Source organism: Talpa occidentalis, unplaced genomic scaffold, assembly GCF_014898055.3.
Source record: "Talpa occidentalis isolate TD23 unplaced genomic scaffold, MPIMG_talOcc4v2.1 talOcc4.3, whole genome shotgun sequence".
In the NCBI taxonomy this organism is placed as follows: Eukaryota; Metazoa; Chordata; class Mammalia; order Eulipotyphla; family Talpidae; genus Talpa; species Talpa occidentalis.
Window position 1 is genome coordinate 52,134,874 of NW_023603184.1, and position 15,721 is coordinate 52,150,594.

A 15,721-nucleotide genomic window follows, 5' to 3' on the forward strand; every position below is an offset into this window, starting at 1 on the left:
TTGATATACAAGAAGCAAGAAGAACACCAAACCTCCACGATGAAAGGAAAAATACAGCAAGACAAATAATAGTAAAGCTCCCAAGAATCCAAAACAAGGAAAAAAATAATGAAGCTGACAAGAGGGAAGAAACAGATAACATTCAAAGGAAAACCAATCAGGCTGACATCAGATTTCTTGGAAGAAACACTACAGGCAAGGAGAGAGTGGAGGAACATAGTCAACAGACTCCAAGAAAACAGATGCCAACCAAGAATACTCTATCCCGCAAAGTTCTCCTTCCTCTATGAAGAAAGAATAAGGACCTTCCCAGACAAACAGAAACTTTGGAATTTCATTACGACTAAACCCCCACTGCAAAAAATACTACAAGGAATCCTAAAGCCAGAACTTCAGAGGGATGAATAACAAGGAAAGAAGGTAAAAAAAAAAATTATTAAAAGAAAAATAAATAAAATCAAAGGAAAGACAAACACAATGGCAAATACAGATGCTAACGTATCAATATTAACTCTAAATGTAAATGGATTAAGCTCTTCAATAAAAAGAAACAGAATCGCAGGCTGGATTAAGAAACAAAACCCAACCTTTTGCTGTCTCCAGGAACACATTTAGCTACAAAAGATAAAAATAGACTCAAAGTTAAAGGATGGAAAACAATCCTACAAACAAATGGACCAAAAAAGAAAGCAGGAACAGCTAAACTTATATCAGATAAAACAGATTTCAAACTCAAAAAGATAAAAAGAGACCTCAACGGTCACTACATTATGATCAAGGGGACAATACTTCAAGAAGAAATGACACTCATTAACATATATTCACCAAACGAAGGAGCACCAAAATATATCAGACAACTGTTGTCCTCTCTGAAAACAGACATCAGAGAAAACACATATGTAGTGGGAGACTTCAACACACCACTATCAACAATGGATTGATCAACAAGACAAAAAATAAGTAAAGAAATAAAGCTCTAAATAAGGACCTAGAACGTTTGGGCTTAACAGACATCTATAGAACCCTAAACCCCCCCCAAAAAATGGAGTACACATTTTTCTCAAGTGCCCACACATCACTCTCCAGGATTGATCACATACTGGGGCACAAGACAAACATCAACAGATACACCAAGATTGAAATCATACCAACCATCTTTTTTGACCATGAAGGCATCAAACTAGAAATAAACCATAAAAAGAAGGCAAGGAACTCTCCTACCTCATGGAGATTAAAAACCACACTACTGGAAGACCACTGGACTAATGAGGAGATCAAAGAAGAAATTAAAAAAAATATTTCAATCGAATGACAAGGAGGACACCAATTTCCTAAATGTATGGGATGCAGCAAAAGCAGTAATAAGAGGAAAATATATAGCAACAGAGGCTCACATCAAGAAACAAGAAATAACTCAAAGAAACAACCTAATCTCGAAGCTCAAAGATCTAGAAAAAGAACAACAACAACAACAAAAACCCAAAACCAGTAGAAGAAAAGAAATAATAAAAACCAAAGCAGAAATAAAATGAAATTGAAACTAAAATAACAATCCAAAAGATCAATGAAACCAAGAGCTTGTTCTTCAAAAAAATCAATAAAATAGACAAACCCCTAGCCAGGCTCACAAAGGAAAAAAGGGAGAAAGCACAAATAAACAGGATCATAAGTGAAAGAGGAGAAATCACAACGGACACCGCAGAAATCAAAAGAATAATCAGAAACTACTATGAACAGACATATGGAAAAAAGTTCAACGATCTAAGGAGATGGACAAATTCCTACAACTCTACAATCACCCAAAGTTAGATAAAGAAGAAATAGAACACCTAAACAGACCAATTACAAGCAGTGAAATTGAAATGGTAATCAAAAACCTCCCCAAAAACAAAAGCCCAGGACCTGATGGATTTACAAATGAATTCTACCAAACATTCAGAGACGAATTAGTGCCTGTCCTTCACAAACTCTTCCAAAAAATTGAGAAGGAAGGGACAATACCAAACACGTCCTATCAAGCCAACATTACACTAATACCAAAACCGAACAAGGACAACACAAAAAAGGAAAACTACAGGCCAATCTCCCTCATGAACACTGATGCAAAAATCCTCAATAAAATTTAGCTATCAGAATCCAACAATGTATCCATAAGATAATTCACCATGACCAAGTAGGATTCATTCCAGGGACACAAGGATGGTTCAACATCCGAAAATCAATCAACGTTATCCAACACATCAACAAAAAGAAATATAAAAACCATATGATAATATCAATAGATGCTGAGAAAGCTTTTGACAAAGTGCAACACCCATTCATGATAGAAACCCTTGAAATTCTTGGGATACAAGGAACATACTTCAACATCATAAGGGCCATCTATGACAAGCCAACAGCCAGTATCATTCTCAATGGTGAAAAGCTGAAAGCAATTCCATTAAGATCTGGAACAAGACAAGGATGTCCACTCTCACCACTGCTTTTCAATATAATACTGGAAGTCCTAGCCAGAGCAATAAAATAAGAGAAAGACATTCAAGGAATCCAAATAGGAAAAGAAGAAGTCAAACTATCACTATTTGCAGATGATATGATAATATACATAGAGAACCCCAAAAACTCCACAGAAAAACTAATTCAACTCATCAATCAGTTCAGTAAAGTGGCAGGATACAAAATCAACACACAAAATTCAGTAGCCTTCCTATACACAAACAATAAATCTGAAGAAGAAGAAATTAAAAAAAAAATCCCTTTTATTATCGAGACAAAAAAAATCAAATCCTTGGTAATAAATCTAACAAAAGAGGTAAAGGACCTATACAAAGAAAACTATAAAACACTGTTGAAAGAAATAGAAGAAGACACAAAGAAATGGAAAGACATCCCCTGCTCATGGATTGGAAGAATAAACATTATTAAAATGGCCATCCTACCAAAAGCAATATACAGATTCAATGCTATTCCAATCAAAATTTCAATGTCATTTTTCAAAGAAATAGAACAATTATTGATGAAATTCATATGGAATCACAAAAAACCCCGAATAGCCAAAGCTCTCCTGAAAAAAAAAAAGAAGGAAATGGAGACATCACACTCCCAGACTTCAAACTATACTACAAAGCCATAATCATCAAAACTGCATGGTATTGGAACAAGAACAGACATACAGACCAATGGAATTGAATAGAAAATCCAGAAATAAACCCACAGATGTATGGTCAACTGATCTTTGACAAAGGAGCAAAGACTATGCATTGGAGCAAAGAAAGTTTGTTCAATAAATGGTGCTGGGAAAACTGGGTCGCTACATGCAAAAGAATGAAGCTTGACCACTACCTCACACCATACACAAAAATCAACTCAAAATGAATTAAAGAACTAGACATAAGAATTGAAACCAAACAATACATAGAAGGCAATATAGGCGAAACACTACGTGATATGCACATCAAAGACATCTTTATAGACACATCACCCAAAGCAGTGATAGTGAAGGCAAAGATAAACAGCTGGGACTACATCAAATTAAAGAGCTTCTGCACAGCAAAAGAGACAATAACAAAAACAAAGAGAAACCCCACCAACTGGGAGAACATTTTTGCATACAACACTAATGATAAAGGACTGATCACAAAAATCTGCAAAGAGCTGATGAGACTTAACAACAACAAAGAAAATAATCCAGTCAAAAAATGGGCAGAAGAGCTAAAAAGAAACTTCTCTGAAGAGGAAATGCAAATGGCCAACAGGCATATGAAAAAATGTTCACCATCACTTGTCATCAGGGAAATGCAAATCAAAACTACCATGAGATACCATCTTACACCAGTGAGAATGGCACATATTAAAAAAAACTAGCAACAACAAATGTTGGCGAGGATGTGGAGAAAAAGGAACTCTTCTGCACTGTTGGTGGGAGTGCAAACTGGTCCAACCACTATGGAGAGCTGTGTGGAGATTTCTGGACCTACTAAACATAGAGCTTCCATATGATCCAGCAATTCCACTCCTAGGTATTTACCCAAAGGACACAGAAACATCAATTGCAAAGAGTACCTGCACCCCTATGTTTATAGTAGCACTATTTACAATAGCTAAGCTTTGGAAACAACCCAAATGCCCAAAAATAGATGACTGGGTCAAGAAGATGTGGTACATATACCATGGAATATTACTCAGCATTCAAAAAAGATAAACACATGCAATTTGCAGCAACATGGATGGCGCTGGAAGGGATCATGCTCAGCGAAATAATTCAGAAAGAAAAATAAAAATACCGGATGGTCTCATTCATAGCAGGAATCTAGAAAACTTAAATAAGGGACCAGGAAAATGAATGAATATAAGAAAGTGAAAATCAAAATCAACAAAAACTATGAACCAGAGACACTCTATAGGGGGTAGGGGGTGGGAGGGGAGGGATTGGGGTCAAAATAAGGGGGTTGCAATTGTTTAGGGAATATAAAAATAAATTTTATTATAAAAAAAAAATTAGCAGAGGAACTAAAGGCATTTCTCCAAATAAGAAACACAAATGGCCAACCGGCATATTAAAAACTGGTCAACATCACTAATTATCATAAAATTTCAAATTTCACACAAGTGAGAATGGTGCATATTAAAAAAAACAATCTTTAAAACAACAAATGCTGGAAAGGATATGAAGAAAATGCAACCTTCTTATACTGTTGGTTAGAATGTAAACTGGTCCAACCACAGTGGAAAGCTGTGTGGATGTTCCTCAAAACTCTAAAAATGGATCTACTATATGATCCATCAGTTCTACTGCTAGGAATTTACCCAAAGAACACAAGGAAACACTAATTCAAAGGAACACCTGCACTCCTATGTTTATTGTAGTCTAGTTATAAAAGCTAAGCTATGGAAACAACCAAAATGATCCAAAACAGATGATTGGATCAAGAAGTTATGGCATATATACACAATGGAATATTACTCAGCAATCAAAAATATAAACTCATGTCATTTGTGGCAACATGAATGGAGCTGGAAGGGATTATCTTAACTAAAATAAGTCAGAAGTAAAAGGAAATATCAGATGGTTTAACTTATATGTGAATATAGAGAAACAGAACAAAAATTGAAGCAAAAGGCAAAAAATTCAAGCTGACCATAGATCTGAGGCACATAGCAAGGGAGGGAGAGAGGGAAAAGTCAAAACATGCAAGGGAAGAGCACAAGGGACTATGGTGATGCATCATGGGAACTAAGGTGGTGGAGTAACTACATGGTATGAATATACCTTAGGGGAGTATCCAAATAGCATGTAAAAATAAGCAATGATGTAAGAAGATAAATACATGTAGGAAAAAAAAATTAAAAAAAAAAGCCCAAGGAAGCAGCAAGATGGATCATGTGTTCCAGGTCAAGGACCATATAAGATATCAGTATGGATCCATCAAGAAGCACCAAAGAACATTTCTAATACACTGCCATCCGGCTTTGGAATATTTATACAGACTTGGACAGAAAATTAAAACTCCAAAAATAAAATTGAATTTCCCAACACATCCTAGCTGAACAATACTGGCAAACATAATCAGCCTCTTTGTGATTCTAATGTAAAATGAGGATAATATAGCTCGTAAGATAATAGAGAAGATTAAATGAGGCAAAGTGATTATACTGGAAACAATGTCAAAGAAGCAATAAAGCCTAGGTTATTTTAAAGTAATTTGATCCCAAGTGTAAGGGAAATGAATAAATCAGGCTATTTTTCACCTTGCATATAACAGTCCATATCTTGAAATGCTATGTTTTCCACCATTGGGACATCTTCCAAACAACAGATGGGCCTTGGGTTTGCAACAATGTATTAATCCTGTGGCTATGGGTGCTTAATTGGGGAGTTGCAGTTCTGCCTTTCTCAGAGTAGGAGTTTCTCTTGCTCCTTCTACCTGCCTGTGGATACCGCCCCCTGTGTCATCATTAAAGGTCTACAAAATCCACCCAAGGCTCCAAATTTTCTTTTTGTCTATGAGAACTTACAATGAACCTACCTGGCCTTGTATAGTTGCACAACACCAAGTTAAAAAAAAAAAAATCTGACACAAAGAGGACTATTTGAAAGTCTACAAGTCTACAAAGCGGTACTTAGTCCACCCAGGTTGCATCCTTCACTAATAGAGGACATTGACCATATATTGTCTTCAGAAATTAAAACAGAGAGATGACGGATTTAGGGATGCCTAAAAAGTTGGTGAAGCCTATATACTGAAAATAAGTTTTGTCATTCTAGATCCTTTCATCAACATAGCTCCATATTCCAGTAGGTAGGCATATTCATATCTGATAGTTTTTTGGAGGAGTCTTATCTAAAGGAAAAATATATATAACTGATAAATAAAGAAATCTACATATATTGACATTTAAGGAAATCTATTAAAAAGACCGGACAACTTTAGAGTTAGATTAGATTGATCCCTGCTTATGTACGCAGTACTAAAAGGTCTTGAGTACCTAGCTTTTAAATATGAAATGTTGAAACAACCCCTGACAATTATGGAAAGCATATAAAATAATAGAGAGAAGTAAAAAGAAAAAAATTAAAAAAGGAAAGATATTTAGAACAGAGACAATGCAAGGAGTAGAAGAAAAATTGAAAGAGATTATTGATAGCCACAGAGATTAGGGAACATATTACAACTATGAGAAGTTATCAAAAAGTTTTTGAAAATGGACAATCAGAAAGAAAGTATTCTCAGGGATTAAAATATGGTATCCAAAGTGAACGAAAATTGCAAAATGTTTGGAAGATAAAGATAATGGAGTCATACACTAGATACAAAAAAAAAAAGACAAAGAAAAAAATTAAAATAAATAAAAGTTATGGAATCAACTTAGAAAGCATTATCTAAGCAATGCAATTAAAAAACAAACAAACAACAACAACAAAAAAAATGAGAAGTAAAAAGAAGGGAATTACCAAAGAAATTAGATCTAAAAATTCTTAGGATAAAAATTTTCTATTTGGAAAGGCCCACTAAGTACTCACCAAAACAAATTGTCATTAATTTGCAAACTCTTACAATAAAATGTTGATTTAAAATTATCCATTTAGGGCCTCCCCGGTGACTCAGCTGTTGAGCACTGGGTTGCGAAGCTGCCCGCGGCCTCTGCAGCTCCAGATGGATCCCCGGCCACAGGGTGAGGGTCCCACATGGCGCAACAAACCTCTCCTGCTGCGCCCGCTGCTCCCCTCAGCAGTGTATTTCGTCAGTCTGCCTGTTCTGCTCCCCGCTCTGGCTCTGGTGAAGCCTCTCACCCTCCCGCACTTCTTGCTCCCCGCTCTGGCTCTGGTGAAGCCTCTCACCCTCCCGCACTTCTGACTGTACCCAGTGCTTGTATAAATAAATAAATAAATCTTTAAAAAATACATTTAGTAAAACAGGATATATAAATTTTTTTGTTAGGAATTAAACTTCGAATCACTGCCAACCAGTCCACTGCCCACCACCTGCTGCCATGGAGACACATGGAACTTGTCCCCATCTCTGCCTGAGAGGTGAGCTTGTCTCCTCCCAACATGCAGCCATGTCTGAGGCTAAGAGTGGCCCCGACTATGCCTCCTCTTTTTTGATCATGAACACCTTGTCTGTCATGTCTTCATAACCCTGGGCACTGCATACGGTGCAGCCAAAAGTGGCACCAGCATGACTGTCATGTCCTTCGTAAGACAGAGCTGATTATGAAGTCCACCAACCCAGTGGTCATGGTGATTTGCATCATCATCATCCAAGGCCTGGTGGTGGCAGTCCTCAATGGAATTCCCTGAATGAAGGCATCGCCATTTACAGGAGTTTCCTTCAGTTGGGAACGAGCCTGAGTGTGGGCCTGGGTGGGCTGGCAGCTGGCTTGCCTTTGGCATTTTATGGGTCCCAGTGTTCAACAGTGATAAGCAGCCCTGGCTATTTGTGGGTATGATCTTGATTCTCAGCTTCTCCAAGGTGATGGGTCTCTATTGTCTCATCCCATGTGTGGACATTCGATCACACATCACACCCACCAGCGGGATTCAAGCTCATATCTGCCCTTGGGTTTCATGTGTATAAGGATGCCTAGCATTTTCATTTTTTCTTCACTGGATGCTTATTTATAGACTTGTCTTGTTCATACATCTGTGGAACAACCTTTGTCTCTCAATCATATAATAATCTTTTTTTAAAGATTTATTTATTTATTTATGCAAGAATTGGGGTACAGGCCATATGTGTGGGAGTGTGAGAGGATTCACCAGAGACAGAGCAGGGAACAGAATAGGCAGACTGACTGAAATACACTGCTGATGGGAGCAGCGGGCGAGATAGGAGAGGTCTGCTGCGCCATGTGGGACCCTCCCCCGCAGGCTGGGGTTGAAATGATGCTGCAGCGGCTGCAGACAGCTTCACAGCACAGCACTCAACCACCTGCACCACCAGGGGAGGCCCACAATCATATAATAATCTTAACTGGAGTGATGGGTTGTGGGGTTACCTTTTTCTCTGAGACTTTTTGGACAGAACCATTCCTCAGCCATGACAGAGTGGTACCTGACCTGGCCTATAGATCCTGGTGCCCCAACTATGTCCAATAAAGTTCTGAAATTTGGGGCTAAAAGGGGAGAACTAAAGTTTGTAGTGAAAAGGTTAGTGTCTTTTAAATTCTGAGAATTTTTCAACATTAAATCAATCATATGAGGATAAGCTAAAAATAGTTCCAATTATTAAAATTACAACTTGGTTGCACCTCATAGGAAACTATTGGAAGATATGGATGACCAAAAGAACTTACAAACAATACATAGGAAAACATGGAGTTGTGGGAATGGGTAATTCAGTTAGGAGAAAGGTGAGTTGTTGAAGTCTGAGAATGGTGGCAGAATTGGGACACCTTAACTGTGCCTCAGGAATTCTACAGATGAGATTACAGAGAAGAGTCCAGAACAGAGAACCTCATAAAAAACTCCAAGAAGGCAGTGGAAAAAAATGTAATTAGTTATCTGATGGGCATTCTGTGTGTAGAAAGGGCAGGAAGAATGTTTAACTACATAATCATGTATGCAGATTTTTGATTTTTGATTTTTTAAAAGATTTATTTATTTATTTGTACAAGCACTGGGTACAGTCAGAAGCGCAGGAGGGTGAGAGAATTCACCAGAGCCAGAGTATGGAACAGAACAGGCAGGCTGATGAAATACACTGCTGAGGGGAGCAGCGGGCATGACAGGAGAGGTCTGTTGTGCCATGTGGGACCCTTGCTGGCGGCTGGAGATAGAACCCACAGCTTCACAGCCCAGCGCTCAAACGCTGCACCCCCAGGGGAGGCCCTGTATGCAGAATTTTTAAAAGGCAAGTTTTAATTCCAGTATAACTAGGAATTAATATTTTTTTAAAGATTTATTTATTTATTTATACAAGAACCGGGTACAGGCCAAATGTGCAGGAGGGTGAGAGAATTCACCAGAGACAGAGTGGGGGAGAGAACAGGCGGACTGAGGAAATACACTGCTGAGGGGAGCAGCGGGCCAGACAGGAGAGGTCTGCTGCTCCATGTGGGTATCTCCCTGGCTGGCCGGGATAGAATCCATGCTGCAGAGGCTGTGGACAGCTTCACAGCACTGTGCTCAAATGCCTGCGCCACCAAGGCAGGCCCAGGAATTAATGTTTAAAGAGAAATGTAGGGCCCCCCTGGTGGCGCAAGGGATTAAACACCACACTATGAAGCAATCTGCAGCCTCGGCAGCATGAGTTCGATCCCCGAACTGCCAGGGAGCAACCCACATGGCGAGGCAGACCTCACCTGCCTTGCCTGCTGCTCCCCTTAGCAGTGTATGTCAGTCAGCCAGTCAGTCTACCTGTTCTGTTCCCCACTCTGTCTCTGGTGAATCCTCTTACCCCACCAACCCGCATGTCTGGCCTGTACCCTAGCTCTTGTATACATAATCTTTTTTTTAAAGATTTATTTATTTATTTATACATGCACTGGGTACAATCAGAAGTGCGGGAGGGTGAGAGAATTCACCAGAGCCAGAGCGGGGAATAGAACAGGCAGAAGGACCGAAGTACACAGTTGAGGGGAGCAGCGGGCGCCAGGAGAGGTCTGCGCGCCATGTGGGACCCTCACCAGCGGCCGGGGATCGAACCGGCCCTGTAGAGGCTGTGGGCAGCTTCTCAGCCCAGCGTTCAACTGCTGAGCCACTGGGGAGGCCCTAAATAAATAAATCTTAAAAAAATAAAATAAAAAAAAAGAGAAATGTAGAGACTACTAGTTTAGCACTGAATAATATATTATCACAACAGAAAACACACTAAATCCAGATTTAACCTGTATTGATGATAACTATAATGGAATGTATGTGAGGTGAAGCGAAGGGAGAATGGGCGAAAGCTGAAGTCCTAATTTTCCGAAACAAGAAGTCAGATGAAAATGTTTTAAATGTAATGACACAAAAGGTGATAGTAAATGCAGGTATACCTCTTTTTATTGTATTTTGCTTTAATGTAATGGACAGATTTTTTATTTTATGTATTGAAGGTTTGTGGAAATCATGCATTAAGCAAGTCTGTATGTGCCATATTTCCAACAGCATATGCTCACTTTGTGTCTCTATCATATTGTGGCAAATTTTGCAAAAAAAAATATTGTTTTCCCTCAATTTTTATCAATTGATCAGTCATTTAAATATCGATATGACTTAGGAGGTGCATATTCACACCTCCATTTGTGTACTCCCACTCACCAAAAATGTCCTGCTGATGTATTCCCCTTCTCCCAAGCCCCTCTGCCTTCCCTGTTCCTTCTGTTAACCAAAATAGTTTTCACAGAGTCTAAGAATTATGTTTACTTGCTTTGCCAGTTTGTTTTCTTTGGTTATTTATGCTTTACAAATAAGTGACTATCTGGTATCTATCTTTCACTTTCTGATTAATTTCACCTCCATTATTTCACTTAGTATAATCACCTCAAGATACGTCCATTTTGTCCAAACAGACACAATTTCATCTTTTTAAATAGCCGAATAGTATCCCATTGGCTCTATGTTCCACACTTGCCTTATACAGCCATCTGTTGTTGAAAACAAGAGTTAAATATTTCTCACTTTAAATGAAAAGCTAGAGGGACTCCCTGGTGGCACAAATGGTTAAGCACCGCACTATGCAGCAGTCCACAGCCTCTGCAGAAGGAGTTCGATTCCCGGACGGCCAGGGAGAAGCCCGCATGGCACAGCAGTCCTCTCCTGCCTCACCTGCTGCTCCCCTCAGCAGTGTATTTCACTCAATCTGCCTGTTCTGTTACCCACTCTGTCTCTGGTGAATCCTCTCACCCCCTGCATCTCTGGTCTGTACCCCAGCTTTTGAAAGCATAAGTAAATAAATCTAAAAAAAAATAAATGAAAAGGTAGAAATGATCATATTTTCTGAGGAAGGTTTGTTGAAAACTGAGACAGGCTAAAGTTAAACCTCTGGCACTTGTTAGCCAAGGTATGGACAAAGGGAATGTTCTTGAAGGAAGTTAAAGTTCTCTTCTAGTGAACACACAAATGATAAGAAATTGAAACAGTATTATTGCTGAGAGGGACATAATTTTATTGGTCAAGATAGAAGGTCACACCATTCTCTTAAGCAAAAGTCTAATCCACAACAAGGCACTAATTCTCTTAAATTCTATTAATACTGAGAGAAGTGAATGCAGAAGAAAAATTTAAAGCTAGCAAGGGTTTGTTCATGAGGTTGAAGGAAAAAAAAAATCATCTCCATAACATAAAAGTGTGAAGTGAAGCAGTACTATTTGGTAAAAGCCGTGAGTTATCCATCAAGTAGATCTAGAGAAGATCATTGATGAAGTGTCTACACTGAACAACAGATTTCAGTGAAGATTAAACAGCCTCCTATTGCAAGAAGGTGCTATCTGGAACTTGTATTGGAAGAAGGAAAGATCAGGGACTGGTTTCACAACTTTAAAGGACATGTTGGCTTTCTTGTTAGGGACTAATGTCCCTAAAGTTAGGGGCTGGTGGCTCTAAGTTGAATCCAAAGTAACTTTACTATTTGACAAATCCAAGAACCCTTAAGAACTGTGCTCTATGTCTGTGCTCTATGAATGGAATACAAAGTCTAGATGATGGTGCATGTGGATGCAACATGCTTTAAACTCACTGCTGGGAGGGGAAAAAAAAAAAACTTCTTTCAAATTTTACTGCTCATTGACAATGCCCCCAGTCACCCAAGTTTTCTAATGTACAAGGAGATGTAATGTTATTATGGTTAAGACACAACAGCCATTCTGCGGCCCTCAGATTACAGTGTAATTTCAACTTTCACAAGCAAGGACAGAAGAAGAAAGCAGAAGATAAAGTCAGTCAGACATGCTCTACTGATAAGGAATAGACGGCAACAACAACAACAAATCTATGCTGTGAATTTTTTTTTTAAAGATTTATTTATTTATTTATATAAGCACTGGGTACAGTCAGAAGCGCAGGAGAGGGAGAGGATTCACCAGAGCCAGAGCGGGGAACAGAACAGGCTGACTGATAAAGTACACTGCTGAGGGGAGCAGCGGGAGGCAGGAGAGGTCTGCGCGCCGTGTGGGACCCTCACCCGGTGGCTGGGGATCGAACTGGCGCTTCAGAGTCTGCGGGCAGCTTTGCAGCCCAGCGCTCAACTGCTGCGCCACCAGGGAGGCCCTATGCTGTGAATTTTCAATGGAGAAGGCCAGACTTTGGCATCTAAGAGCAATTTCTCTCTAACAGTAAAGAAACAGGGCCTAAGTCCTAAGACTTCAAGAAAGTGCATTCTGCCAACAACCTGAATGAGCTTGGAATGCATCTTCCTCAGGATCTGCAGATAAGAGCATGGCTAATATAACTTCATTCTGTCTTAAGTGACCTAAAAAGAGGAGAAACTGGAGCCCACTCAGATTTTTTTATCTATAGAACTCGGAGATAACAAATAGATGTTGTTTTAAGCCATTAAATTTGCTGTATTTTTTTTTAATGGTATAAAGGAAAACTAAGACAATGGGCTAAAAATTCATTAAAATAGAAGCATGTAAACAAATCAAATAATTACATGTCTACAATCCTCTCACTGTACTTAATCCATTATGTTAGTTTTATATTTATAAGTACCCCATCCTAATTTATGGGTTTCTTGATGGCAGGGGATTGGTTCTTAGCTATCCCCCCCCCCAATGTCATGCATAAAATTTATTGTTACAAATCTAAATTAATGTTTGTTAAGAAAATTAATTTTAATGTAAAATCAAATTTAGAATCCAAATTAAATGACTTCTGAAATGATTATCTTTAAGGGATAAAAAACAAATGGGGGTTTATAGCACCACTTTATATAATTTTAAAAGGATTAACTTATCTAATAGGGAATAAATTTACTGTCTATAAAATTAGTAGATTAGGGCCTCCCCTGGTGGCACAAGCGGTTGAGCACAGCTCTGTGAAGCTGTCCGCAGCCTCCGGACTGACAGAATGGGTCCCACGTGGCGTGACAGCCCTCTCCTGTCTCATCCGCTGCTCTCCTCAGCAGTGTTTTTCATCAGTCTGCCTGTTCTGTTCCCTGCTCTGGCTCTGGTGAATTCTCTCACTCTCCCACATATCTGGCCTATATCCCAGTCCGTGTATAAATAAATAAAAGATAAATAAATCTTAAAAAAATAGTAGAATACACTTATCAACCAACATAGCAAAATATTTTCTATGTGGAGTAGAACCTTTTTATATATAAGAAGCAGGTTTATGAAAATCTGTGTTAGCGACAGTTTGTAAAAATATCAAAGGGCATTTGTTTAGTTTTATGAAAATTTCAACTTTGTCATAGTGTATACAAAAGCATAGTTTTAATAAGGGACATATTTTCAGCCTCATGGTAGACGGAAATTTATTCACTGTCTTTTCCCTTACTTGCTTAAATAGATAAATGTTAGATATGTCTAATATCCCTACCCAAGAATCTCTAACATTTGATCATGTAAGAAAAAATATTTCTATATTGTGAATTTTTTATATCAAGATTTGGGACACAATCATACAATTTAAAAAATGGAATAAAAGAAAAAATTCTATGTGATTTTTCTTTTATCATGTTTATCTATCCTGGATAAAACTATTCATACCTTTTAAGTTTTAAGACTTTGATGATCTGTGATAATAATAATTCCTCACTTAAATCTAAAATTTTAATCCTGAAGGAATTCATACATACCTCTTTCAATAAACAATTGTGTGCTTTTTATCTCAAGTCATTAGAAAATGTTATAAAATAATTTCATTTCTCAATTGTATATTAATAATAAGCACAATAGTAACAATGATTGCGAGTTCTTGCGGAGGTCTCACCATGTGTCAGACACTGTTTTAAGCAACTTGCACGTATGAACTCATTTAGTCCTCACAAAATTTCTTTCAGTTATACAATTGTAAACTCCAATATAAGCAAACTGTGGTTTCCAGATTTGATCTGGAAATATATATATATATATATATATACACACACACACACACACATACATATATATATATATTTTGCGTGAAGTCTTTTTCTTTCAACATATGTTTATTTATCTTTTAATGATTTATTTATTTATACATACAAGAACTGGGGTACAGGCCAGAGTTTTGGGGAGATGAGAGGATTCACCAGAGACAGAGTGAGGAACAGAATAGGAGGACCAATCGAAATACACTGCTGAGGGGAGCAGTGGGCGAGTCAGGAGAGGCCTGCTGCACCATATGGGTCACCTCCCTGGCCAGGGATCGAACCTGTGCTGTAGTGGCTGCAGTGAGCTTCACAGGTTGTGTCTTCACACCCTGCGCCACCAGGGAGGCCACTCAACCTATGTTTATTGAGTTAAGTTGATTTACATCATTATACTTTGGGGGGGAATATAGATTTAAACCTCTACAAATGTGTATTTTGGTAGCTAGCCTACCACTGTAACCGGTGGCTGATGCCATAAGACTGTTACAGGTGGTGCCCCCTGGAGGGGGTTGCTGGTGAGGACTTTAGCCCCAGGGAAAATGCTAAAAAGGTATCTCATTTTGGGGTGGAGGACCGTTAAGAATATAAGGGGCTGCGGAAGGGGCCACAGATTCATTCAGTCTTCAGGATTCAGGGTTTTGCGATCCTCAGCATTTGCAATTGTGAATGAAATAGTTTTCTGGATTTCTTTCTGTTCTCATTGTTTGTTTGCATATAGAAATACAAAAGATTGTTGCAGACTGATCCTGTACTCTGCTATTTTACTGAAGTGATTTATTTTTTTTAAAGGGTTATTTAGGATTTTGCGTGTATATTATCTGGCCGGTCATGTGCAAATAATTGTAGTTTTACTTCTTTCCAAATTTGTATCATTTTCTTTGTCTTTCTCATGCCTGATTGCTCTAACTGGGACTTCCAATACTATGTGCAATAGTACTGGAGAAAGTGGACATCCTTGCTTGTAAAAGATCTTAGAGAAAAAGCTATCAGTTTTCTACCTTGAGTATGATGTTGGTTGTTGATTTGTCATGACCTTTATTATATTGAGGAACATTCCTTCTATCTCCAGTCTTATAGTTTTTGTTATCATGAATGGATTTTGGATCTTATGAAGTGATTCATTGACATCTATTCATATAATTGTATGATTTGTATCATTTTTGTTTCTTTATGTGATGAGTCATATTGATTGATGTTGAACAATCACTTTATACTTGGAA

The 15,721-nt window shown here is 38.3% G+C and overlaps 1 pseudogene; it reads left to right on the top strand.

The window, feature by feature from the left end:
- The first annotated feature begins 7,560 nt into the window (after positions 1 to 7,560).
- LOC119255067 (V-type proton ATPase 16 kDa proteolipid subunit c-like) lies at positions 7,561 to 8,078 on the top strand (annotated as a pseudogene).
- Positions 8,079 to 15,721: the final 7,643 nt, after the last annotated feature.